This window comes from Terrapene carolina, unplaced genomic scaffold, assembly GCF_002925995.2.
Source record: "Terrapene carolina triunguis isolate 2854851 unplaced genomic scaffold, T_m_triunguis-2.0 Scaffold789, whole genome shotgun sequence".
In the NCBI taxonomy this organism is placed as follows: Eukaryota; Metazoa; Chordata; order Testudines; family Emydidae; genus Terrapene; species Terrapene triunguis.
In genome coordinates, this window is record NW_020665140.1 from 2,048,257 (window position 1) to 2,075,275 (window position 27,019).

The 27,019-nt window shown below is 41.3% G+C and overlaps 1 protein-coding gene across 2 annotated transcripts in view; it reads right to left on the bottom strand.

Annotated features, from left to right (window-relative positions):
* The window catches only part of BMPR1B (bone morphogenetic protein receptor type 1B), a 388,242-nt gene that overhangs the window by 196,390 nt on the left and 164,833 nt on the right, over nt 1-27,019 (bottom strand). The gene's annotated exons all lie outside the window — the stretch shown is intronic.

Genomic DNA, 27,019 nt, shown 5'->3' on the forward strand with positions numbered 1-27,019 from the left:
ATTGCAGGCTTTTCTGAAAGAAAGAGATTTCTGGAGAAATGTTGTCAAACGCATGGTTGATGTCGTTATTTTCTTGTCCGAAAGAAACTTGGCATTTCGAGGAAGTAATGAAAAGCTCGGCGATCCTTCAAATGGCAACTTTTTGGGACTGTTTGAATTGCTTGCAAAGTATGATACTGTCCTCAGCGAACTTTTACAGAGGATTAAGAAGGCAGAGACACATGTTCAGTACCTCAGTCCACAGATCCAAAACGAGCTGATTCAACTTGTTGCCAGTAACATTCAAGAGGCCAACATAGCGCAGCTTAAAAAAGCAAATTATTATTCAGTTATTTTGGACTGTGCTCCCGACGTGTCACATGAAGAACAGATGTCTGTGGTGTTACGCTTTGTTGAATGCAACGGTGAAGATGGTGTCAATATTCGTGAAGCGTTTGTTGGTTTTCTTAATGTTCATGATACAACTGGCGAGGGCTTATTGGAAGCGTTTCTTGAAAAGGCAAACAACTTAGGAATAGACATTCCTGACATGAGAGGCCAAGCTTATGATAACGGCGCAAATATGAGAGGAAAGAATAAAGGAGTTCAAGCCCGCATGCTAGAAATAAATGACCGTGCCTTGTATGTACCATGTGGAGCTCACACTTGGAATCTTGTGATCTCAGACGCAGCAAAGTCATCGAAATATGCCGTTGACTTTTTCGGTCTGATTAACAGAATATACGTTATCTTTTCTTCTTCACCTTCACGTTGGGATATACTTCAAGAACATATGCCAATATCTGTTAAAGGGTTATCGGACACTCGTTGGGAGTCGCTGTGAAGCCATTGCGTTATCACCTTGAAGAATTGTGCAATGCTTTGTCATCTTTGCGAGAATATGCGCTCGAAAAGAAAGATGGCAATACAGCAACAGAAGCCGGTGCGCTTTTAGACCATGTTACTACGTGGCCTTTTGTTCTGACTGTGTACACGTGGTACGATATACTATTTCACGTCAATAAAACCAGCAAATTAATTCAGTCACCAGATGTGTCAATTGACGTACTGCAGGCAGAAGTCGGTGCTACAAAGAAGTTTTTGGAAGACTATCGAAATACAGGATATATCTCTGTGGTCACAAATGCACGTGAAATAGCAGAGCATATGGGTATTGAGCAGGTGTTTCCAGAAACGAGGGTGCGACGTAAGAAGAGAATGTTTGATTACGAATGTGCTGATGAGTCGAGTCGTCTTTCTGCCGAAGAAAAATTCAAATCGCAGTTCTTTCTTGTTCTCACTGATCAGGCCATATCTTCTGTTTCGTCGCGATTTGACCAACTCGTGGAGTGGTATAAGTTGTTTGGATTTCTGTACAACGCTAACAGCCTGAAGCAGTGTCACAGAGAAAATGAACTGGAGAATCACAGCAAAAATTTTGAAAGCAAAATGGGAGACATTGATGCCAACGAACTCATAATGGAATTGAATCGTTTTATTTATGTCATCGAGAAAGAGAGAGGACTTGTCACGGCAAACAATTTTTTAACATACATATACAAGAACAGCCTTCAGGAGATATATCTGAATCTTTGCATTTGCATCAGAATTCTTCTGACCACACCAGTTACTGTCGCTGGTGCTGAAAGGAGCTTCAGCAGAATGAAACTGATCAAGAATATCCTGCGCTCAACCATGACAGATGACAGGCTTTCTGCGCTTGCAATTATCTCAATCGAAAACAAGATTGCCAGATCTCTGGACTACGACGCATTGATTAACCAATTTGCGGAGAACAAGGCTCGAAAGAAGTGCTTTGCGTAAATACGGAATACACGTACACTGTAGGCCTATGTATACATAATATGAACCCTGTATATTGTATAAAATAAATACCGCATTCCAGTTTCTGCATTGTAAGGGGCCCCCGCCCGGACATATGTTCGGAGGGGGCCACGTTCTTTGTTGCTGCGCCCCTGCCGAGAACAGAGTCCATTTCTCTCCAAGAATATTTCTAACATAAGCATTCATCTTCTTTTACGTCCAGGAGATACACAAGAGTCTTTCCCAGCACCACATCTAAAAAGCTTCGATTTTCTATTTGTCAGAAGTATTAATTTCCTTGATTATGGCACCTCCCAAAATCCAAGGAAAGGCTGCTATGGAAGGGCATTTCTGGTGCATCTGTACACAACCTCCCCAATCCACCAATGGAAAACAGCTGTCTCCTTTCCATATTAAGGATGATAAAATAATCTAGGCACACACATAGACTTCTGACCTATGGACTCACCTATACTTCAAGACACCTGGTTACAATACAGCTAAACTTTTTTTTTGTGTGCAGGATGAAACCTATGTCCAAGATTTCAGTCAACGTAAGAAGAAATGGCTAGATTCAACCCACACTACAAAATTTAACTCTGTTGTAACCAAGTGCTCTTGATCAATTATATTTACAGGGCAGATGAGTCAATAGAGGAGTTTATAAATGTAAGCATTTGCCACAGTTAAAATTCAGACTAAATTATTCCAGCCAATACAGAGTATCTACTGTCTCCAATGCATAGTAAAGAAATTTACTCTGGTCAATCAAAAGCTAAGAGATGGGTTTTAAGTGAGATTTACAGAACTGTATGATCCACTTTTGTTCAATACATGTTTTCTAACAGCATTAACCACTGTTAAGGGAATGTTATTATTTCTTCAGCTGACTGGTCCATTTGAATGCAACACCACTCCATTTACTAGATATTGATTCCTAGATAAATTAGATGTTGTATATAGGAGTAGTGCCATTTTTTAACTAACAGCACATAGTAAATAATGTTGTCCTTTGAAATGACAAACACGTCTCCAGAGGGAAACACCAACAGCTGCTGACAATCTGAGCTTATCAAACAACAGTCAGTTTTAGGAACCCTCCACTTTCTCCTCCCAAACACAGAAATGAGCTTTACTGCACATTCTAGTAGCTTCGCATATCAGATATTTTCATATTTGATAGCATCTTTACTGAACTCAGTAGCTTACAAGCACAGTACCATTAAAATGTAGTTATCACTGGGTGAAAAGCTGCAATCAACTGGTGCAGCAGGAGAGCAAGAAGATTTGGGGCCAACAACACCAGGGCAAGACACTTATCTTATGCAAAGGGCCAGGGGATTTTAGTTTCCCTTCAGACAAGCGTTATGGGTCTAATGATGTAATTTGAAAGTAAACAGCATAGAAGCAATTAATTCGTCTATTCCAGAAGATGAACATTTGAGTCAAACTTGGTGAAATTAGCAATTGTGGTTCTAGAGAATCTAGTTATTTTGAAAGGGTCAGTATGTTCTCCATTAAATCCTTGCTCTCCTGAGGCACCGTCTTACAACTATGCTGATTATAAATTTAATTAGGTGTTTTGTTTGTACTGTGTACACAGTTCTACCTTAGAAAAGAGGTTCTGAAAGGAAGATGGTCTCACGCCATTGTCAATGCATTCGATTTTACACACCTCAAAGAATGTACATCTGTTCAAATGAAAAAGGAAAGAGCAAGTATATTTGTCTAGTTCACCTGTCAGGATGTCTATTTTTGACACTCTTAACTAGGTGTTACCTGATGCAGGAAGGTTTACAGTGTTTCATGCATTCTTACAGCAAGGTTCAATCTTACAACTTTAACTCATACAAGTAATCTCATTGCATTTCAACAACAGTAGATACAACAATATCTTCAGATGGAAATGTAATATTCAGGGTCAATGGATCCTTGTAAACTTTGCAAATAATATTTGCAACCTTTTGCTCACAGAGTTAATGCAAATAGAAAGACACATTTCATTCATAAAATTGTTAAGATGTTCTCTCTCTGAATATTTCCCTGATTATGAAGCAGATAAATATCCCCTTCTCCATAGCAAACTATGATGAATTAAGATTTAAAATATGCAGTGTGACTTAAAATCTATGCTTATGCATATCGCATTATCAGTCTCCGATATAGATGAATTGTCTTGTTCAACTTATTATTTACTGTTTGTTCTGCAGTGGCACCTGCAGGTCCCAAACAGGATTGGGGTCCCATTGTGCTAGACGCAAGGGAAGACAGTCCCTGCCCCCAAAGAGTTTATAATCTAATGAGACAAGATATGACAAGTGATGGTAATAAAGAATGAACAGGGGAAGAAAACTACAGTAACAAAAATAAGAGCACATGGTTACAAGGGTAAGCTATTGCACCACTTGAGAGCACCATAAAAGTAGCAATTGTTGATGGATATATGCCCAAACCTTGGTTGGCTTTTGTAGGCTTTACAACAGAGTTTTGACAGGAGGAGGGATGTGAACATAGTGCCCTTATACTGTGGTTCAAGAAGTGCTCCATGCACAAGGTATAGCACTGAAGAAAGAACTGAGAAGGTTGTGGAAGAAGCTAACAGCAAGACAAGGCTCACCTCTTGGATGTTAAATTAAAACTTTAAACGTTTGTGTATAGTTTGTATCTGGCTCAAAGGCTAAGGGCCCAATCCCACAAAGCAGTGGGTCAACTCCCAGTTAGAAACTCTAGATCAGGGGTCGGCAACGTTTGGCACGCGGCTTGCCACGGTAAGCACCCTAGCGGGCCGGGCCAGTTTATTTACCTGCTGACGCGGCAGGTTCGGCTGATCGCGGCCCCCACTGTCCGCGGTTCGCTGTCCCGGTCCAATGGGGGCGGCGGGAAGCGGCGCAGGCGTGGGATGAGCTGGCCGCGGCTTCCCATCATGCCCATTGGCCCGGGACGGCGAACCGCGGACAGTGGGGGCCGCGATCAGCCGAACCTGCCGCGTCAGCAGGTAAATAAACTGGCCCGGCCCGCTAGGGTGCTTACCCTGGCGAGCCGCATGCCAAACGTTGCCGACCCCTGCTCTAGATGTTTGGCCAAAATGATCATGACATGGGATGGTGACACATTCCTCGCAGACTAATGAACATGAGTAAAATATGTATGTTGTACGAACGCACTCTATGAACATAACTGCAGAGAACTGTGACTTTTGGATAAAATAGCTTACATGGAAATGGGTGGAGAGAGAATACTGAATATACAGTGGGCCTTGCTACAGGACCATTATTAAATGTTTTCTACCATGCTCCAGTTTATAGGCATGTGATTGCTCTTTCAGCAAACAGTGGCTTACCTTTGACTCTAAGGTTCTTTGTTTCCAAGTAATAAATACTTTGGGCTCCTGGGACTAGACAGGAAGATCATACATGACTCCAAAAAACCTTGACTGTTGACAGATTATTGTAAGTGCTTATTCATTAATAGCTGAAATAGTGTTGACTGAACACTTAATAAATAGGCCATTTGTTCTTTTCAACTGGAGCGATACTGTAACATAACTACTGAAGAAACAAAAACATTTTAAAAATAAATACACCAGAGGAAATAATCTCTGGAATGTATTTTCAGTTTTCCATTCATCCTAGCTAAATTAATAAATAGTCCACTAAGTGAAACTGGGTTATTATTAAACCAATAGAAATTAAGTGCACGCAGGACATGCATAATCACAAGTGATCTGAATGTCTACATAAAATGAGGCTTGGATGTATTATATGTATCTTGGTACAGTGTTATGGGTAATGTGGCATAAGGATTTATACTCCAATGGGATAAATATCAACAGTGTCCTCCTCCCAGGGAACACATCCAACATGCAGATTGTGTCAGGATGATTGAATTTTATACTCCCAACCCCTGAACTTGATGAGGTACAGTACTGCAGCACCTCTACTACCACCTTTCCTTTTATTGCGCTGCTCATCTGATGGGGCCTATGTACCGTGGAGGTCTCCCTGGCCCAGATCAGAACAAGGCCTCAGCCTTCTCCACAAGATGTTTTATTAATCTAAGCTCATGAGCTTTACAAGTTCAAGGCAGAAAAGAGCAACAGGTGCTGCACTTTGTAGCAATATGCATCTTTCCCAAACAGTAGAGACAGCTTTGATGATCATAGCTCACAGAGAAGGAGCGAGGTCAGGAGACAATGTTCTTGAACCCTGGGACTCGGGGCATAGTCCCAGACTATGGGGAGGGAGTCCCTGGTATGGGAAAAACTAACTATACCAAAAACTCTAACAATGCTAATATAAACTATTTACAAATGTATTTACTGAGTAGAAGGATAAAAGCTGGAGAAATCTCTGGACATATGGATTCTGACTCAGGCCATGCAGCTGTAAGAAGGAAGTGGAGAGGTGCTGGCCTGTGCTGCTTCTTATGCCCTTGGTCTAGAACATGATGTAAACTACTGCACATGCGCTGGTCAATGGACCCTGCTTGTTAGAATTTCTGGACTCAGGTGCATGGCACATATGCACACCCACGTGTGGAATACATGTAGGGATCAGCACTCCATGAAGAACAGATAATTTTATTGTGTTTTCATTTGTTTTTTTGGGTTGGGGGGGCGTGAGGGGGCAACCACAGAAAAGAGGAAGTATGGCCCAGTGGTTAGGATTCTAGTCTGGAATTTGAGAGACCTGGGTTTCAATTTGTTTGTTCCACCCCAGTTTTCCTGTGTGACCTTGTGCAAGTCACTTAGGATATGTCTGCACTGCAACGATGGGATGTGATTGCAACACGTAGACATGCCGGAGCTAGCTTTAATCTAGCTCGCTCAGGTACCAGCAGCAAGCAGCATGGATTTCAGTGTAGAGGCTAGTCACCAGAGTCCCAAGCAGGCTTGTACAGCCCATGCTGAGCTCCAATCACACCCTGTGATTGAAGTGCAGACATAACCTTAGTCTGTTGGTGTCTCAGTTCCCATCTGTAAAATGAGGACAATAGTACTTCTCTACCTCACAGGGCTATTGTGAGGATAAATACTTTGAAGACTGTGTGGTGCTGAGCTACTATGGTAATGGGAGCCATATAAGTACATAAGAGAGATGCATGGCATGGAAGTTCCTCCAAAACAAATAAACAACAGAAATAATACTAGTGATCCATACTACTATAGTATTTGCTAACATACAGTATACATATATCACCAGACACATAGGGCTTTTCTACATAGGGTTTTAAGCTTGTTCAAGTCAGGTTAATCTGCTTCTAAAACACTAGTGTACACACAATGCACTGCATCACAGTGCATTAACTCCGCACTTACCGCAAACTCTGGAATCCTCTTGAAAAGTGGACTAAGTTTGCTGAGAATTAAATTAGTTTGGTCTGTTTGTGTCCACTCAACAGCTGCACATGACTGTTTGCATGCTTCCAACTGCCATCCCATACTGCTTTGAGGTCGATCATTACTGACATGTCTACCTGTTGTTCTCCCTTGCTTTGGTGTCAAGTTCCCAGTATGACCCTCTCCCCCATCTAAATGCTGGTACAAGGCAAGATTTTGCCATGTGCTCCTCAAGAGCACCAGCATTCTTGTGAGTCTACCATCATTCTCCTCCACAAACCCCACAACATGCTTCTTGCTGCTCCTTGGAGCTGCACTGAGAGCCTGGATCCCCACTGCCATCTAAGAAGAAGGAACGGTGCAGGGAGCTCTTGTGGTCAGCCACTGTAATAAAGACCTGCTTGTGGACACTGCAACGCAGATGTCCGCAAGTGATCACGACTGGGATGCCGACCAGTGTCTGATAAAGAGCAAGCAGCTCAGGAGGGTCTACATTCAAATGAGGAATGCAAGGAAAACATCAGGCCATGTGACCTGTCCATTTTATGAAGAACTGGACAATATTTTAAACAACTATACAGCCACCCAACCCAGTTTGTGAATCCTGCTCCCAACTCTCTTCCCTTCCTCCCTACACCCACTGAGGACAACCAGCAACACTCATTGGAGGATAAATGGGAAAAGGCTAGAGAAGAGCTGTTCCCTGAGAGCCAGGATCTGCTTGGGACTCCGGACTCTGACGCAAACCTAGCTGAAAGCCAACTTGATTCTTGCCTTGCAACAACACAGCCTAATTCCTGCCCTGCACCGGCCAAGTCCAAATGTGAGCCAGCAACCCAGGCCAGGATCGAAGAGGAAGATTCTCTGGAGGGAACTTTGGCATGTTAGTACCTATCTTTACGATTAATTATTATTATTGGATCAACTCTGCTAGCTTCTGTTCTGGGTGCCCCATGGCCACAGCCATTTTAAGCGGATGTAAGCTAGGAGCCTTTCCAAGTCTCCAGCCCCTGCCTCCCTTCCTCCTGCTGCTATTTTGAGCCCTCCAACACCCCTCACAAGTTTGAGCCATGCCACTCCACCCCAGAAGCCCCATGAACACGATGGGAAGAGCGAAGGCATATACTTGCCTCTGACTTTAACCACCTCTTAACTGTCCTGCCTTGCACTGCACACTGGGTTTTGGCTGTGCTGTTGTTTTTCAAAATGTTTTTTCCACAGTTGGTGGTCTGTAGCTTCAAACAGTTTAAAATTCATCTATTATAACTCATCATTGCATTGAAGCTAAAAATCCCTTTATTTAAAGATGAAATAATTAATGTTTTTTTTTTTAAAGTATACAGGCAAGGTCACACATTCAAACATCCATAGACTATAGCACACAGTTCACAATGAACCCCAAAACCCCCTGTCCACAGGCTAACAGCTGGATATACAGTCACACATTTTCAGGAATGTGACTCAAAATAAGAATAGGCATCCCTAACAATATTTCCCCAGGTATTTTGGTTTTCTATGGGACTCTTTATTGGGTGCTTGAGCCACCAAGCAAGGGTCATTACTTCAGCCACCCCTCATTAAGTGTTTCTCCATTAGTCTCTCAAATATTGGGCACAATACAACATGCAGCTATAATAGTTGCATATTTTTTCTGCTGCTTCCAACCTACTCCACAAACAGCAGCATCTATCTCCATTTCAAATGGTCAAATGTACACTCCACTAGCATTGTGAAATTGCTGAGGTGGTAGTTAAAAAGTTTCTTCTTTCCATCCAACTAGCCTGCAAATGGCTTAGTAACTAGGGAAGCAGGGAATAAGCTGGGTCTCCCATAATAACTGGAGAAATCCCAACACAATTAATGTCCATACCGGGGGGCAAACAGTCCTTTCTCCATTACTTCAAATACAGCTGAGTTCTGAACAATCCTAGCATCGTGGACCCTTCCTAACCATCCTGTATTGATGTTTATTAGTCTGCCACAGTGGTCAACCAGCCTTTGAAACATGGAGAAATACTCCTTTTTGTTTATAAATTCTGAACTCTAGTGTGGGGGGAAATGATAGACACATGGGTTCCATGAATTGCCCCAATACAGTCTAGGAATCCCATACATGCAAAGCCATCAATAATTTCCTAAACATAACCCAGCTTTATAACCCAGTACCTTTCCCAAGGCATGACACACCTGCATGGCAATGGCCCCAAAAGTTGATCTCCCCACACCAGACTGGTTGGCCACAGACTAGTAGCATTCTGGAGTGGCTAGCTTCTAGATGGCAGTGGCAACCCACTTCTTCATGGGGATGGGGAACCACATGTAGGCACGCTGCCGCTGCAGCTCAAGGGTCAGAGCAGTAGATATCTCAAAAAAGGTAGCTCTTCCCATCCTGAAATTCTCACGCCACTGCAGGTCCACAGCACAATCTTTCCCCACTGATCCACAGTGGACTCCTGAGCTCAGAAATAGCACTGCACAGTGCGTAGCTGATCTAGGAATTGGTCCTCTAGTACCAACTGCTCGTTGTCCTCCTCTTCTTCATCACCCTTATCCCACTTCCACTGCCACAGCACATGGTTGGTGGTTGACCAGCAATGTCAGGAACTCAGCTTGCTCCAAGCTTGGTCACTGTCATATGCAGAACTGCCTCCTCCCCACCATCTTTGACAGAATTCCTAAAGCAATCACATGGAAGACTGATTTGAATCCCTGAATCTAGCAACTAGAGTGATTCCGAGTGGTCTGGATTGCTTGGTAAACTGAGGGCAAGCAACCAATGTGAGTTTTTAATACAGCTAAATGTAAATGTATACATCTCCATCATTGGCAGTGGCCATTTTTCAATCAAGACTGGATGTTTTTCTAAAAGATCTGCGCTGGGAACTATTTTGAGGAAGTTCTATGGTCTGTGTTATACAGGAGGTCAGGTCAGATTATCACAATGCTACCTTCTGGTGTTGGAATGTATGAATCTAAAAGATTAGTACTGTATTAATGAAAACCTATCAATCTTACACTGACAAAGTGCCTTTCATTCTGAAAGATCCTATATTTGCACACTATACACAGGAACCATTTCACTCACCTCTGAAGTACAGCCACCTCTAGGGTGAAGCATAGCAGCTATTTAACAGTGCACTGCAATGCAGTGCATAGCAATTTAGGAAAAGACAGCATCCATCTAGAGAAGTAGTAGCTAGATATAAACTGGAGGATAAATTGTAGACATTCCTTGTAATTTTCTTCTTTCCTCCCTATGCTTAACTTCTCCAACACCTGGTGATTCCTCAACCTCTTTCACAAAAGCTTTAGTTTTCTCCCTGAATACCTTTTACAGGTAAAAAGCCCAACGGGTCTTCTTTCTACTTTTCATTTTGCCATATAACTGTCCATCACTGTCTGTCAGAACCACTGGAATTGAAATAACTAAAATAGCTGCCACACAACAATACCTATTTCCTTACTGCTTTGTATGAGAGCTTCACCACAGCCTGAGTGATGAGCACTAACACTGGCTAACTACATGATAGAAATCAAGCATTTGAATACTTCTGTTTATTTATATTTTGCTATTTAACACATCATTCATCTCCTTATTGCAAAATTATACTAAGGAAAGATACTTCCAATTATGTTAAACTGTAATCAAGCCCAAAAAAGCAGCATAACTTTTAGTTGTATTATTTTATAGAGGTTAATTTTTTACAACTTTACTGTAAGGTAGCAAATTGGTTTAGAATCCAGATATTTTTTCAATAGTAAAAGAGCACTGCAAACTGTGTGTGTGACTGATGCCACATATATAAAAGATACTCAGACCTCCTACAGGTAGTTCATTTTATTTCTGACATCTAACTTTCCCAAATAGCTGCTTGCCTGCCCTCCCAGCTGGATGAATACTGCTGGATAGCTACAGTGCTCATGGCTGAGGGAAAAATAGAAGTAATGATATGCCGTGAATGGGGTTCATTTGAAGCAGACTAAACATTTGGTTTAGAGTCAAATTCCTTCCAAAACACACATTGCCAGCATATGTCCTGACAGTCAGAAGATAGGTTCATTGGAGGGGATGAATAAAATAAAGCCCTAAACAGTCCACTTTCTGGAAAAGGAAAATTCACTCCATAAGGTACAGCAGTTTCTTAAATACATTTAATTGATTGATTTCTTGGTGCAATGCTATAATAATTAGTTTTGAAACGGTTTTAGTTGTTCTAAGCCTCATATCACTCAAATGTACATACATGTATGGCCAGGCACAACCCAGACAGAACAGTTACAGACCCAGAAAATACTCTGCCTTGTTGCTATAGATATACTCTACCTGCTTGTCTCCCTGTTTGCCATTCTTAGAATTCCACAAGCTAACAATAATAGTAATAAATTGAAGAGTGATTGAGTGACCTGAGTTTAGGACTAAGAGCCTTCAGGACAGATTCTATACTTGTTCATATCAGCAGAAATCCAGAATAACGCTGATGCTGAAGAGACCTGTAAGGTTACTCTGTAAAGCAGAATCTGGCACAGAAGCTCCCGTGTTCTAGTCTTAACTCTCACACTGACTCCTCCTTGCAGCCGTGGGCAAGTCACTCTATATCTCAGTTTCCCCATGTGTAACATGGGGATAACACTCAGAGAGGGGGTTCAATTAAAGATGAAAAAGCACCATTGAAGAGGTTTCAAAATCCAGTGTCATCCACCTCCATTACAATACTACTCTGTCCTCCTGACTCACATTACTATATGGTTTGAGAGCAAGGTGCTCCCATACAGAACACTGGTTTCTAAACTACAGATCACTATTATTTTATGAATCCAGTAAGCCAAAGCAATTAATGTATTCAGTCATACAGCCTGGCAAAATGTTGGCTCCACTATACATCCTACTGGATGCTGACCACAATACAATAAATTCTAATGCCATTTTTATTACTCTTTAAAGGTCATAACAAAAGATTTGTAAACAGAGACACATGCATAAGATACTGATTCATTAAAGTCTACGAGTATTGTTGATTTTTAAAAAAATTAATATTTAGGGACAATTTGAACACTACTTAGCGGGTGAGCAAATCTGAAGATGGTTCATATAAAGGAGCTCCTTACAATTCAGAAAGAGAACTCTGTAGATTAGTCCAGTGAATTGTTCAACTAATCTCAGTAATAAATATAGTAGCAGTCTTTGTAGATGAAACACAATGAACCCAAGCTGTATTTGCTCATTGATTCCCTTTTTCAACTTTTCTACTTGTGCAGAGAGTTGTGTCCCACGTTAACTAAATATAACAGATATTATTAGATTAAGCTAAGCGCTGGTACAGAGTCATTTTCCAACAGACACATTTATTAATCAACCATAAATCTTATTCAAAAAAGAGACAGGAAGACCTAATGGCTTTGGTATTTTTCAGCCCTTTTCTGGCTATTGATTAGCTCTTTGGCAAATCTGTGCTGAAATCTAGGAGTAGGGAGAAGGGAACTAATGAAACCGCCAAAAGTAAACATAAGAACTCAAGAATATATTTGACCAAATCCACATACCGTAGAGGCCAGGCAGTGTACTAAAAAGGGAGCAGTAAGAAAAAAAATATTAGGAAATGCAGGGAAAAGATTTTAAGTGTGACCAGCAATTCTTTGACCAAGGACCATAATTTGCTCCAAGTCAAGTAGGGTTGTTTCCACAATTATTCACAGCCTTGGAGTCCTTATGGATGTTTTTCTGTCACTCTTCACAACAAGTCCTTTGTAAAGTGCTAATATTTAATGATAAAGAGCCCATGTACCACAGTGAAAAGTTATTTAAAATGAAACTTCAAAAGTTGAGAAACCACTGGTCATTTCCTTCAAAAAACAACCTTTTGTTGAAAACTTTCCTGCTCTACGCCTAAATTGCTAGCAAATCTTTGATCCGATGGCTAGTAGTTGAAAAGAAAACAAAAAAAGGAAAGTATGTTCAGAACTCTGTTCCACACAGTGGCAAACTGATTTTATGACTTCACAGCGAGGGCACACGTGTGGCCAGAAAGCCAATTATGGTCCACGGGGTTATAAAATGAAGCCTTCAGCCATCTCTCTCCCTTTAACTGTGTGACTGATTAAAAGCTGACTAACTGCACATTATTGCTTGTTAACACAAGAAAGAAAATTCTATTCAGCTATCAAGGAAGCCAGCAGCTCAGGAAAGTATGCTTGTGTGGCTTTCTTATGATTTAAAAAAAAACGTAAACATAAAGGGAAATGAGGGGCTTGATCCAGCAAGTCCTTTATGTGTGGGATTCCCAGTGATATCAATGGAACTCCCGTGCTTTGAAGGTTTGCAGGTTCAGACCTTCCGAAATCTGACATTACAGTATTTGATGTCACTAGGCTGAGCGCCCCAATCAGTAGGCTTCCTTTATGTCTTCCTAACTGAATGTTGTATGACTTGCTTCTCGGGAGTGGGTTAAAAAAATGTCTCATCACTGTCCAGAGACCAGTGCTTGGTAAAGTTTCCCTGACACTGAAAGCATTTGAACTGCCCTCTGAAAACATTTCTGGCAGGTCAAAATAAATTGGACATTAAAAAGAGTGGGTGCTATTAAAATAGCTCTTTCCACTTTTTGTTGTACCACTGAATGTTAACAGCATAAGATCTCTCAGAAGTTACACTCTCTCTCTCTCTGCAGGAGGGTGCAATTTACAACTTGTGTCAGAGGATTTGTGCCCAAGGGTGAGGTTCACCCTTGGAGAAGAAAAGTGGTGTTTCCTTACAATTAGTAAATACAAAAAAAAAAAAAAACCAGGAATTTTCCTTTTAGTTACACCTTTAATTATATTACTTTCCCCATCTTTTAGTTTCTTCTTCTAATGAAAAGAATACAACAACTTTGCACTAATATTGTGCTTTGTATTTTCCATGAAGTGTATAAACATTACCCTTTATACTTAAACAATCACTGATTTGGACCAATTTACTCCTAATACTGTCCAGTTTAAAAACCACAAAAAACAAATACAACTTCAGCCTCATTCAAAGTCTCCACCCCCACCACTAACCCTTCCCTGCAAGCATGCTGAAAACTGAAAGGAGAAATTGGATTATTTTTCTGTGGTAGTTTAATCTTCAATGAAAGAAACCACAATAAGGCCAATGCTCAATAAGCAGAACTTGAGTAAACATGCTTTGAAAGGTAAAACTTAGTCCAGCTGCAGTATCTGGAAAAAAACAAATCCTGTTTTTGTTGCTGATGTGTAAGATATCAGATTTTAAGAACAGAACAGTAGATTTTTAAGTTGAGTCACACTTGTTCTAAAGACCTTCTTAAGTTTATAGAAGAGTCTTCCGCAACTGAAAGCTGAGACAAAGCAAAAAATCACTATAGTCATAGTACTTAGATATAGAACAAGTCTAGTACGCCATCGGGCCTACCCCCTGTAAGGACAAAATATAGAACCCAGATAGGGACATATCAGATATCCAATTTTACCTAGGCCAGAAGACTTCAAAATCCAAAGAAAAGTTCATTGCATAAACATCATGGGACTACCCAAGCCAACAGTAACATTTTATATGAGAGTGAGAGTGACTGCACAACTTTCATTTATATTCTTGAAGTTAAGTCAACTAGATCTAAATTAGTTCTTTGCCAGATGACACTATCACATCTAATATATACCATTCTCTCATCTGCAATGAACTGTTTTTTTTTATTTGTTTGAGAAAGCTACACACTCCCTCTTCTGGGGAAAAAATGGTCTTTATAACATGCTGATTGTGCTGGGGTACTGTAACTGGCAGAATGAATCAACCAGATCTCTTAATTTCACATAATTCTATCCCCTGTAAGGTCACAATTCAAATCATGGCAGTGCTGCAGACTAAGTATTTTTTTATCCCTTTGCTTTTCTTTTTTTCAGTGTTGCAAAGACAGTGAGATTGAGTTTCTTGCATGCAAACTGTGGCTGTTTTATAGACCTGATCAAACTGAAGGATCTCAGCACCTCAAGGATCAGATGCCATCACTGCTACATACCATTGCTCCTTTTTGACCTAAGTGGCTAGGCAAATTTTGGGGCTCTGGGGATGTTCCAGATGGAAGTAGAAATTGATGGAGTCTGTTATTTTCTTAGATGCAATCTTGTTTATTTGCAAGGAATGTATAAAGTCTACTCCTGGGGGAATTCTGTGCTACTGCATGTGTGCATAATTAATGAGGCACACATTTTTAATTTTTTGCACAGAAAAAAGCTTCTAACAAAATATTGCTGCAGTTCCACCTTTTTCCCACCAGAGGGTGCTGTGGCAATAGAACACAGCAGCAGCTCCCAGCCAGCTAGGGAAGAGAAAGAGTCTGTCTTCTTTGCAGCACCTGTCAGGCCAGGTCAGGAGCCAGGGGCTATGGGGAGATGGACAGCGTGGAGTGCTGGGGGCGGGGGTGTCAGACAGGAGCTCATAAGGGTTAGTGGGGGAGGGCAGACTGCAACAGGGGCTGAATGGGAGTGGACGCACAGGGCCACAGGGGGTAGAGAGGTGCAGGGCCATATGGTAATGGGGGAGGAGGTGCAGAGCTACATAGGGACAGAGGGTGGCTGAGTGGGGGTACAGAGACACATGGGGATGCGGGAGGGGTGCAGACCCACATAGGGATGGGGGAGGGGGTGCAGGGCCACATGGGGATGGGGAGAGTGGGTGTCTGAGTGGGGGTAGAGGGACACGTGCACAGCAGGTGCAAGTACACGTGGGGGTGCAGGAACACATGGGGACAGGGGCAGATGTGCCTGACTGAATGGGAGAGGCTAGGGGTCAGCCAGGGTCTGCATGGGGGAAGCTCCCAAACAATCCCTCCCTGCCCCTCAAAAAACCCTGTTCCATACTTTTCCCACCCATACCCAACAACCCTCCAAGTTCACACCCAGGCTCCTTCACAACCATTTATTTCCCTCTCCTTCAGCTCCTCCATTACTCCTGACTCCCCCAAGCCTTTGCACTGCTTCTGAGGGGTGTGGGAAATACGTTTCTGTATTGTAGTGTTAATGAACTATTACTCAGAGTTCTGTATTAATGTGCCTAGTAAGGAATCTATTTGTCAAAAGACATTTCCCAAATCTTTTTTATTGTCTGTATTATTACAGACATACTTGCTGACAGGTATTTTGAAATAAATAACCAAAAATAATTGAAACTGATGTGATTATATTGTGTTATTTTGATAAATAAAATATGCAGAATTTTAAAATATTGTGCACAGAATTTTTAACTTTTTGGCACAGAATTCCCCCAGAAATGAAAGTCCTGCTTTTGTGAACACAGAAGAAACTAAGAACAATAGGAGTTTCTTAGCTTTAGCCCCAAATCTTGTTAGCCAACACCAGACCCAAAATTTCTCTCTCTCGCTCTTTCCAGGGTCACACTGTGCTCACAGGCTACTGCATGGCTTTCTTTCTTTGTGTGTGCCTCTCTGTTCTTGTCTGTTCTCACTTGCTATGTGTTCTCTCTCTGTCCCTGGCCCCCATTCATAATACCCAGTGGAATCCCCTGGCCCACATAGTGCTAGGTTCTGGGCAGATACTAATAGGCCTTGTTTTCTTAGGTGTAGCCCCTTACCTGCCTCTAACAACAATCTTAAATGAAGGGTGCATTCACACATCAGTTTGAAGTTTAAAAGTTACCCATAACAAGGTTTCACCCAGCTCATAACAATACCTCAACCTATGCAGGGAGACTCCAATTTAAAATTCGCCCTGCTCTGGGGCATCAAATCTATTGAATGTGATAAAGAAGCAGAAGTTATTCCAATTCCTTAATAAGAGAAATAAATAAGTATAATATCTATATAAATATGCAAATATTGTTACCATACTCCACAATCCATTAGAGACTTCGCTATTGGTTTTACATGGAAGGCACTCAGATACTATAGTGACAGGCAGCAGTATAAAACCATAACACAATAACATCATAAGTCATATTTCCAAAAATAACAGCACCATTAAATCTACTCAAGTCCAAAAGAAGTTTGTTTATAATCTCTATGTAGTCTATCTGAAAAGCCTGGCAGTGGCAAATATCTGCTATATTAGAGGAAGACTTAAAACTGCACAGTGCTGTACATGGGGGAGGGAAAGAAGATTCCATCCTGAGCTATGAAAGTTGTGATCTTACTGCCTGAAGCGTGAGATTTGATTAGCTGGATCCTACTACGCATGATGATTATTGGGCCCAGTCCTGCAGCCCATACTCAGGAAAAACTTGAACTTAAGGGAGTTTTGCCTGAATATGGACTTAATGGGTTCAGTGCATTATCCAGCTGTTTTGAAAATCCAGACACAATATTTGACTCAATTACTGGTTATCACAATGATTTCCACAGGTTTTACATGCTGTGTATAAAGACGCCACAAAGATACAACATTCTAAATGCACATAGAAGCTAAGCCTGCAGCATTTTTTAACCCTTCTTTACTATCCAAGGTTATACATTACACCAACAATGCCCAAAGGAAACACATAGGAAAACTCCCAGTGTAAAACTCCACTTATTTATTTTTTTTCAAAATCAGGCCGGGCCTGATTGGCCTGTCAAATACAGCAGAGTAAATCAGGAGTACCTCTGCAGAAGTTAATGCAATTACTCTGGGTTAAGTGAGAAGAGAATCAGGCCTGTTGGATCTTGACTTGTCTAGATTAGGGGAATACACTCACAATCTGTCATTTTCTTCATATTCCCTTTGTTCATCCTCTCCAAGCCAATTAGACAAAAAAATGATGTTGATTAGCCTAGGAGAGCTCCCTTCTTCCCTCCAGCTAGAATATAAGGGACCTCCCACAGCAGTTTCACTCAAGACTACTTTTCATAGGTAGCCATTAACGGGGAGATGGTCCTTCCCATCTATGTGCAGAGCAATCAAGTTCATAGCACAGAGGTAAGGAAGAAAGGGGAACATTTAACTGCTGATGAGCACATAACAATAGCAGCAACACCGGTCCCTCCTTTAATCTGCACTAAGGATTGCCCCTCTCCTATTACCTCAAAGGATCTGGGGACAAGAGATGCCAAGTTGGGAAAGCAGGCATAGCCCCCTTTGCTATGGAAAGTGGAGCAGGGTCCCGCATCTCACCCTAGGATGACAACTACAGATCTGGAGCGTCAACTGGAGGAGATGAGTACAGTAGGCATTCTACATGCATGTCCATTTGCATATATGTGCATGGTTTGAGGGAGGGAAAGAGGGGCTTTTTCATAAGTTTGGGGGGAAAAACAACCCAATGTTTACTCAAAGTCCAGACATTTTGAGGTCCTGGATTAAGGTATTCATGTTAAAAATAACCTAAAACTCACCAAGATTCACTGATGGTGAATTCCAGCAGACTCTAGACTACTAATTTATCTGGAGAAATTATCCCTGAAGGGGAATAAGTATAAATGGCATCAAGTTATGGGGAAAGGATTGTGCAGAGGATGCTCACTACAATGTGAGGTAGTACTGAATTTACAACAATGGATAGAAAAATTAAAAGCCATTTGGTGCTAACTCATCCATCTAGAAAAACCAACACATAATATTTCCATTGCATTTACTGAAGAGAACGCACTCACAATGTTTCACTTCTGTTATAAGAATATTCAAGAAAGCTGATCTCTAATAAAAGGTGTCATGACATTGCGGATGGCAGGCTTACTTTGCACTTCAAGTTAATGCCTTTTCCACTTCCCAAGCAGCATTTTATAGTTAGCACTAAAAAACAGAAACTCAAGAGTAAAAGTTATTTGCATTAATTAAAAGCACATTATTTATATTATAGTACTTACTATGACAAGACACTTAATCTTTAACTTATTATGTCTTCAATCTGGGAAGATCTTGAACGCAGATGATCACTTAGCCAATAAAGTGGCAGAGCGGGAAACAGAATCCAGATTTCTGAACTCCCAGATTTCAATGCTCCTGCACAGTGGTTCTCAAGATTTTTATGTCTAGGGTCCTCTGTACCATTATTCCCTCTCACAAAACCACCTTGCCCCCATTTCTGCACCCCCTTCTCCCAGAACACGGGCAGTGCTGACCTCAGTGCAGCACTGGAATCCTATGAAAATGGACACTGCCATTTTTCTCACTGGAAGGACAACAGGAGGACTGAAACTGAAACAAGAGAGCCTTTTGCTCATTCCACAAGGAGTGGAAGGGACAGAGCTGCAGTTTATCTCCCTCAGCACAGGGCCCATAGCCAAGTTTACAGGCTCTCCGGGCTATCCTGAGCTCAGGCCTAGAAGGACCCTCATAGGTGTGGTGTCGCAGAACCCTGAGTGCTTGGGATTACCTATGAGATTACTTTGATACCCCAGTTCTCACAGAGGCTAACCCAATGGTCTCTGTAAGGGAAGGAGTCCTCAGTATAGTTCAACAGCAATTCTTCTTCTCCAGGAGACTTATAAACTCTGAATGGAGTCTTATCCCATTCTCCTTAGCCAGAAGAATGGTTGCAGTAATACAGGATCTTGAAGCCAGTGGCATAATGGGAAAAATCTTCAAGGATCCATAAAGAGGTAACAGGATTTCCACCCTCTCCCCTCCCCACAGCCCTAGTCGAACATTTATCTTCTGGTAAATAGTCAGTCTCACAAAATAAGTATAGTGATTTTTCTAGCTTCAGATGCATGAGGCTGTGACACTGTACCCCATATTCTTCCTGGTTGGATGATGATGATATAATTATGACATAATTATGATGCATTTTCTACAAGATGGGTCATGTGAGGTATCATTGGAAAAGTTATGATTTGCTGAATATGATTATCTTATTTGTATGCATTTATAATTTCTTTCTGTATCTTAAGTTGCAAATATTGACTATGTATCTGTATTTCACATGTAGTCACACCTGGGTAACACCCACTAGGCAAAATGGTTCCAGTCTCGATAGCCAGCTCTGAAGGGCCAATTGGAGGTAATGGACCATTAGGAAAAACAATAGGCCTTAGGAGAAGCTTATCCCCACCTGGTGAGTCTTCCTGAGAATGCTACAGACATCCTGTAAGTAATGGCTGCTATGACTCAGCAAGGTATGCAAGGGCATGTGACCAGGCCACATGACTCTGGGCTCTCCATTTTGGGAGCCTGTATTTTTCCACAGACTGGGAACCAAGTTTGAAACAAAGGGTTCCTGCCATATGCTAAAGCTATATAAGGCAAGGAGTGACATCATCTATTGTTCTTCATTCCCCACACAAGAGTACTCCTGAAAACACCTGAGGAACAAAGACTGAACTGGTAGAAGTGCTGGACCCAGGCTAAAGACATTTCTAGCCTGTGTATGGAAACCGGGGAAACCCAAGTTGTAAAGCAAAGGCAGCCTGTGCCTTAAGATTCTGCAAGCCTGCTTGTATCAGGGGCTACTGCATTTCCTCTCCACACTGAGGGGTTGGCGAACTGGATAATAAATTCATACCGGTCAAGGTTTTGACTAGGGCAGGAGGGTACAGCTCTGGGGTCCTAGACTGGGAAGCTGGTGGTTATTTTGGCTGTAGCCTCTCTATTGTTGGTTCATGCAGTGGCTGGTCAGCCTGCATGTAACTGCAGCTGGGTGTGTCTCTACCTGTGTGAATGCTGGTGGAAGTATAGGACCGGGAGCAGGTATGCAGCTTGTCAGAGCAGCAGTGTGAGAGGGAGCCTAGGCTGGTGAGTCAGAGGGCTCAGTGGTACCCCAGTTCCAGGTGGCACCATCACAGAGGATACCACTCATTTCAATTTATGTAGGACCAGATTCTGCCACCCTTACTCCATGGGTAGAACCTTTGAAGCAAGTGTTTGGACTTCTGAGATGTCGCATCTGTGGGCCATATTCAGTAACTTAACTCATCACCATTTGCTACTCATGGAGCCAGGTATTTCTCAATGTGAGTAAAAATGGCAGAATCTGGCCCACAATTTTGTGTGTCAGTCTCTGCTTAGGAGAAACTCGGGACTAGCCTTAGAAGAATGTTGGAGTGTTATAGGTCAGGATTGGTATGCATTACTTGGCAGAGCTCTGTGACATTAAATTTGCACAGAATCTATCTACCTGGTTCTGGCCAGTGCTATCAGTCCTTGAATGCCACACTTAACCCCATTTTTTAATTAAAATAAATATTAAGTTTTAAAAAGTTCCATAAGAGATCTTGTAAAGTCAAGACTATCCTCGTGATGCTTACTTGTTAAAATATTCCGTGTTTTTACTCTCAAAAGCCTATTTAATTAATGTAATTTCTCCACCAAAAGTATCTAAGCCCCAACCCTTAAATTTTTTTTCATCAGATAGTCACTTTAATACAATTTTCTAAAACCAAGTAAAGAAGTAGGAGGCACATTCTGCCTTTATATGCATTCATGTGGCTCCCCTTGACGGCAATGGAAGCCACATGTGAGCATCAGAATCTGTCCTTATAAAATACCAGAGAAAACCTGGGAAGGCAGTCAGGAGGAAAAGATGGTGGTAGACAGCTAATACGCTGGTGAACAGTAACTTAAATAAAGATTTCACTTTAATCCCGACTGATTGTTTCCTTCTGCCAACGAACTGCACAAGAATTAAATTCAAGGGGCCAGCTTCTGATTTCAGTGCAAAACATCATCATGTGCAAAACATTATTCATTATTATTTCATTATAGTAATCAAAAGTCAGCAAGTCAACATGGCACATTCAGAAGTGAATTGGGGCAAATTCCTGTCTTTCAGCCCTCTCCAGATGTGACTTACAATAACTCAAAGTCCCTTACATGTTCACTCATTGATGTGTAACTCTCATGTCACCTTAAAGGTGGACCCTATATGCATTCACTTTTTTTTTTTTAAATCAGACATAACTGGATGACAGACCTCTCCTCCACAAGTGCACTTCTGGCTGAGCCTCGTTATTTCGTGCTCCATCTACACAGATCACACAATTTTTCTCCTTTTTCTCTTACCCATTTGCAACTCTAATGGAGTTCCATCCAATCCCAGTGTTATTTTGCTCTTCAGTCTCTCTCCTTCATTTTCTTTATCTCTTGGCCTCACATGATGCTTCTTCTCTTACAGCCTTACTTCCACTACTTGCCCTTGCTTCTTTCCACTTCAGCTCCCAAATGCTCTGTGCTGCTCCTCTGAACTTCTGCCTCAGTACCTCCGCTTTAACCAGAGCTTAGAAATTCATTCACTGACTCACTCATGGCAAGAAGGAAGCTTTCCAGAGCAAGGGCCATACACCTCTGCAGAATCTAAGCTTCCTTTTGGTTGCAAAGACAACTTTCCAAATGTGACTAGAGAATAAACAGTACAGTGCGAGCTTCCCAAGTCTACAGCCAACTCCAATGCCTCTTCAGCCATGCACAGTTGTGCCAAACTGCAGCAGAACACTGCTGCTATTAAGAATCCTATGGGAAGCAGTGAACCCGTAAGTATCAGGTCAGTTTCACTCCGCTGCTGCTTGGCAAAGCTATTCATTAGGCAGGAATCCTCAAAAATTGAAATTGTAGGAAGGGTAGAATAATGAAGACACCATAGCCATCCACCTTTGCACCTGCCAAAATACTCAAGGTTGGGAAAATAGAAAGAGCCCACTTCTTCATTCTATCACCCAAAGTGGTTTCAAATGTATCACTCACTTGCTAGCCAAAGGCTGATATGAAAGACTGAGCCCCTCTTGCTCCCAGCATGGCCCAGGGACAGCATGCCAATGGAAATCCTAGCACTTCCCCTGCAGGTTATGACAGTGGTAGGCTTTTTATCTGGGTTCTAGCCTGTGGATAGTTTCCCTCTCCCATCTTTTGTGTTGGTATTTGGCAAGTAGGCGTAGTCCTCTGGCCACTAGTTGTCAGGTAAAACTTCCAAACCCTACGTGGAGGAGTGGGATAGGTTAGAAAAGAGAAGTACAGTATTGAGAGAGAGAAGTTTGGGAGACAAGGAGAAGAAAGGAGAGACAGAAAATGCAGGGGAGGAGCTAAGAACGCACTGTTGGGACAAGTATTCAAGGAGTTTGAGGGTGAGAGAGAAAAAGGAAACCAACCCTGATAATGCCACCATAAAAGATTTATAGGAAAGAAAAAGCGTAATAAAGCCTGGAAGTACGAGCAAGTATGTTTAAAATAAGGGAGTCAATACATTATACCAAAGTGTGTGAAACAGAATGCTGGCTGACATTACGTCACAGATACAATAGACAGCATGCCATTTTTTATTCTTTACTTTTCAAAGGGAGTGGCTCTGGGGCGGATGGCAGTGCACGTATTTTTTCAACCTGGCTATTTGGCATCGGGTACATTTTTTAAGCCATGGCTTGAACTTCAGAGAGTTTCCCGGCTCCAGCTCCTCAGAAAGACATGAGAGCTCAATCTCACCTCATTCTGCAATATGCTGAGGGAACTGTTTGTTCTCTTGCTCCAACAGCATAAAAGGCTGAACTATTCAAGACTCCACTGTAGCCCTAACTGCACTCTACAGCTATAATCTAGTGCAATTGCCTGGCACTAACATACAGAACTAAAAACAGAGAGGAAACCAAAAGGAAAAAAATGAGACCCAGCAGCCGGCTCACTATTGGATTTCATTGCTTTAAAACTACTTGTTTCTCCACAAGGCCTAATGGATCCAAGTTTCAGCATACACCTACAGTTATCATACCTGGTTTGGGCAGTGGCAGAAGGAAATAATCCTACTGCACATGGTAACTCGCCACCACATTAAGCAAACAAGGGGCAAGTGTAGTTAAAGAATTTCAGATGGTTTGGTGGTGCTGCCATCTCCTCCCTGCCACCACCCTGCACAAAGCCAAATAGGTTTTGCACTGGGGTCTATGAAGGGTTAGGGGGAGATAGGAAGGAAGCCATTGTACCACTGCTAGTGCTATAGCATGCATAAGTGGCAATCTGCAAATGCATTAGGCCTATGGAGCCACAGTTCACTCCCCACATCCTCGCAAGAGTCCCTCAAACATACTGCTTGCATGCGGTACATCCAAGTTGTCCCTTGTGTGGCCTCTTCACAACTTGTCCACCCCTGCATCAGAACCACCGCCATTTCACTACATTTAGGACCTTCAAGGCTCACAGTGGGAACTGGGAACAACATCTGGCTCTTAACAGGCAGTAAATGAAAGCTGTGTATTCCCTACACAAGTCCTTTGCTCCCTGTGGCAGAGGGACTTTTGTTTTGCCCATTGCTTGATAACCAACCTGCACAAAAAATCTCTTAGTCCCTGAAAGTCATTCAATAAACTGTTTTCCTTCAGTCTGTAGTAATAAAACTATACAACACTATAAACATTTTCCACATTTGACTCCAAGATATTTGGCTCTCTGGCTAGAAACATTACTTCTTTTGTTTTTAAGTTACAGCAGACCCCTTCAGACCTAATTTACTTCAGGATGCCAAATATTTTTGTCTTCTGTTTTTCACAATTACAAATGTTTCTAAAAACTACATAAGAGAGCTGAACGAACACTGGAACAGGGCCATCCTTTTGAGTTAGGCACATCACATATCAGATACATCAGAAAAATAAAGAGATGCCCAGAGAACAATATTCCTTGACAAGTGCCTCTCAAGACACAAAAATAAGATTAGCATTAAGAGGAGGTATGCTCCTAATTCTCTCAAGCAGTGAAAGGAGAACAGATCCCATGGAGAACAAAACGTACCTTCCATGCAAAGATCAATTTAAAGCTAATTAAGGGGTTGAGAGAACCGTCAAAGACAGTCAGCATTTTAGGTAAGCTATACTGAAGGATCTACTGTTGAGACTGCAGATATGTGTTCCTTGTGCCACCCACCCAATCATCCTGGCCTTGGAAGGAGCCCATCTCCACAGGACAAAGAAGCCAATTCAACTCTCTGCCCTCCTGCTAAGGCGGCCAACAAGATGTTGCAATGGTGATTTGCCCTATAGAATTCTCTTCACTAGCAACTGGACTAAAAGCCATCCATTTGTTTCACATAGTGGAGGCTACTGGTATTAATGTCAGCAGCTCATAATAAATTGTGCTCACTACTAACCAGAGCCATCTTGAAACTGACCCAGGTCGGTAGAGGTGAATAGCTTCCATTATCATTTATCTGAGCCGTGAGTATTCCTTCCAAACATCACATCATTAGGAAACAAACAAGACATAAATTATCAAAAGGTTAAACAAAACAAAAAATGCAAAATAGCAAACTTTGACTAGGACTAATAAAGAAAATGACTATGTTTTATTACATAAATGCTATGATGATATGCAATGGCAATACTTCCAAGCTGATATATAATGATGCTAGTAGGTGCTGTTCCATTATAGATGCAAGTGAAAAGCCTCGTTCTGTCAATCTTCAGCTGACTGTATTCTAAGTGGTTTATCAAAGGGAATGTGGATTTATAGTTTAGGGTAGAACACATACTCAGGTAAACACAGCTTTCTGGAAAGTTTGGTCTCAGGCATATCTCTACATCACTGTTGTAATTTGGATGTTCAGATTTATTAGTTTTTGAGGTACAGTTTAAATATAGTTGACTGAACTGTTTGTCGCATGCGTCTGCTCTGGCACTGGAGCTTAAAGGAAATGTGATAAAGATTTGAAAACACACTTTCTATTAAAATATGGGGACTCCTCATTTTACTCTATTAACAACATTTCATAATCAGCAGATCCAATGAAAAACATGCGAAGTGTACCTTTACTATACAAAGTACTGGTATTTATAAAACATGCTGATTTTCAATATTCTCCATTATGTGTCTTCTCAAGCAGAGATCAAGTCTCATTAGCATACACATTTCATTTTCACCATGATTAGTGGGCCACAAATTAGATCAATTTTAGAGCACTATCTTATTTGCATTTATTCTGTTACAAAGTTCAGATTATTACATGAAGGAATGCATTTAACAAAGGATTAATGTAAAGATTACACTGAGGCTGAGGCTTGGAAGTCTAATGTTCCTGTTCTCTTGGTGTTCAAATTGCAACTATATGGTCACATTTTTATCTAATATAAATATGAATTAACTACACCTCTTCCCCGATATAACGCGACCCAATATAATACGAATTCGGATATAACGCGGTAAAGCAGTGCTCCGGGAGGGCAGGGCTGCGCACTCCAGTGGATCAAAGCAAGTTCGATATAATGCGGTTTCACCTATAACGCGGTAAGATTTATTGGCTCCCGAGGACAGCATTATATCGAGGTAGAGGTGTATATTGATTTCAATCAAATTACATCCGACGAAGTGGGCATTCACCCACGAAAGCTTATGCTCCAATACATCTGTTAGTCTTAAAGGTGCCACAGGACTCTCTGTTGCTTTTTACAGATCCAGACTAACACGGCTACCCCTCTGATACAATCAAATTACTGCAGATTTTAACTGGTGTAACCCTGATCAGAATGTGTTCTATCATCATTAAATTACTTGGTTCTGTATATATAATATAAATTGTAATTATAAATAACTCTAGAATCATATTGCTTACTCCAGTGTTCATCATTAGCAAATAGCTTTAGATTTGCCATGTTTCTTTTATGGAATCAAATTTACTTTAGTGAAATATTTCTGTAGGTTTCTTAATGACCTTTCTATTTCTCAGTGGATACTTTATTCAAAACCTTTTATATGAATTTATGCAAAATGAATTGCCTCCAACTAGTAAACGAAAATTGGGCATAATTTTTCGGAAAGATAATTTTAAAAAATGGTTATTTAGAATTCTTATTTACTTAAATAGGGTAATAAAATATCCACAACCAATTTCCACAGTACAAAGCTGCCAAAACTAGTATATAATACAGGTTACCAATGAACCACAATTTCTATAACAAGGCTTGACAAAAAATGCCAATTCCTTTATTGTTTTGTAAAGACAAATGATCTACATACAGTTGTTAGAAAAATCAGTCCTGATCCTGC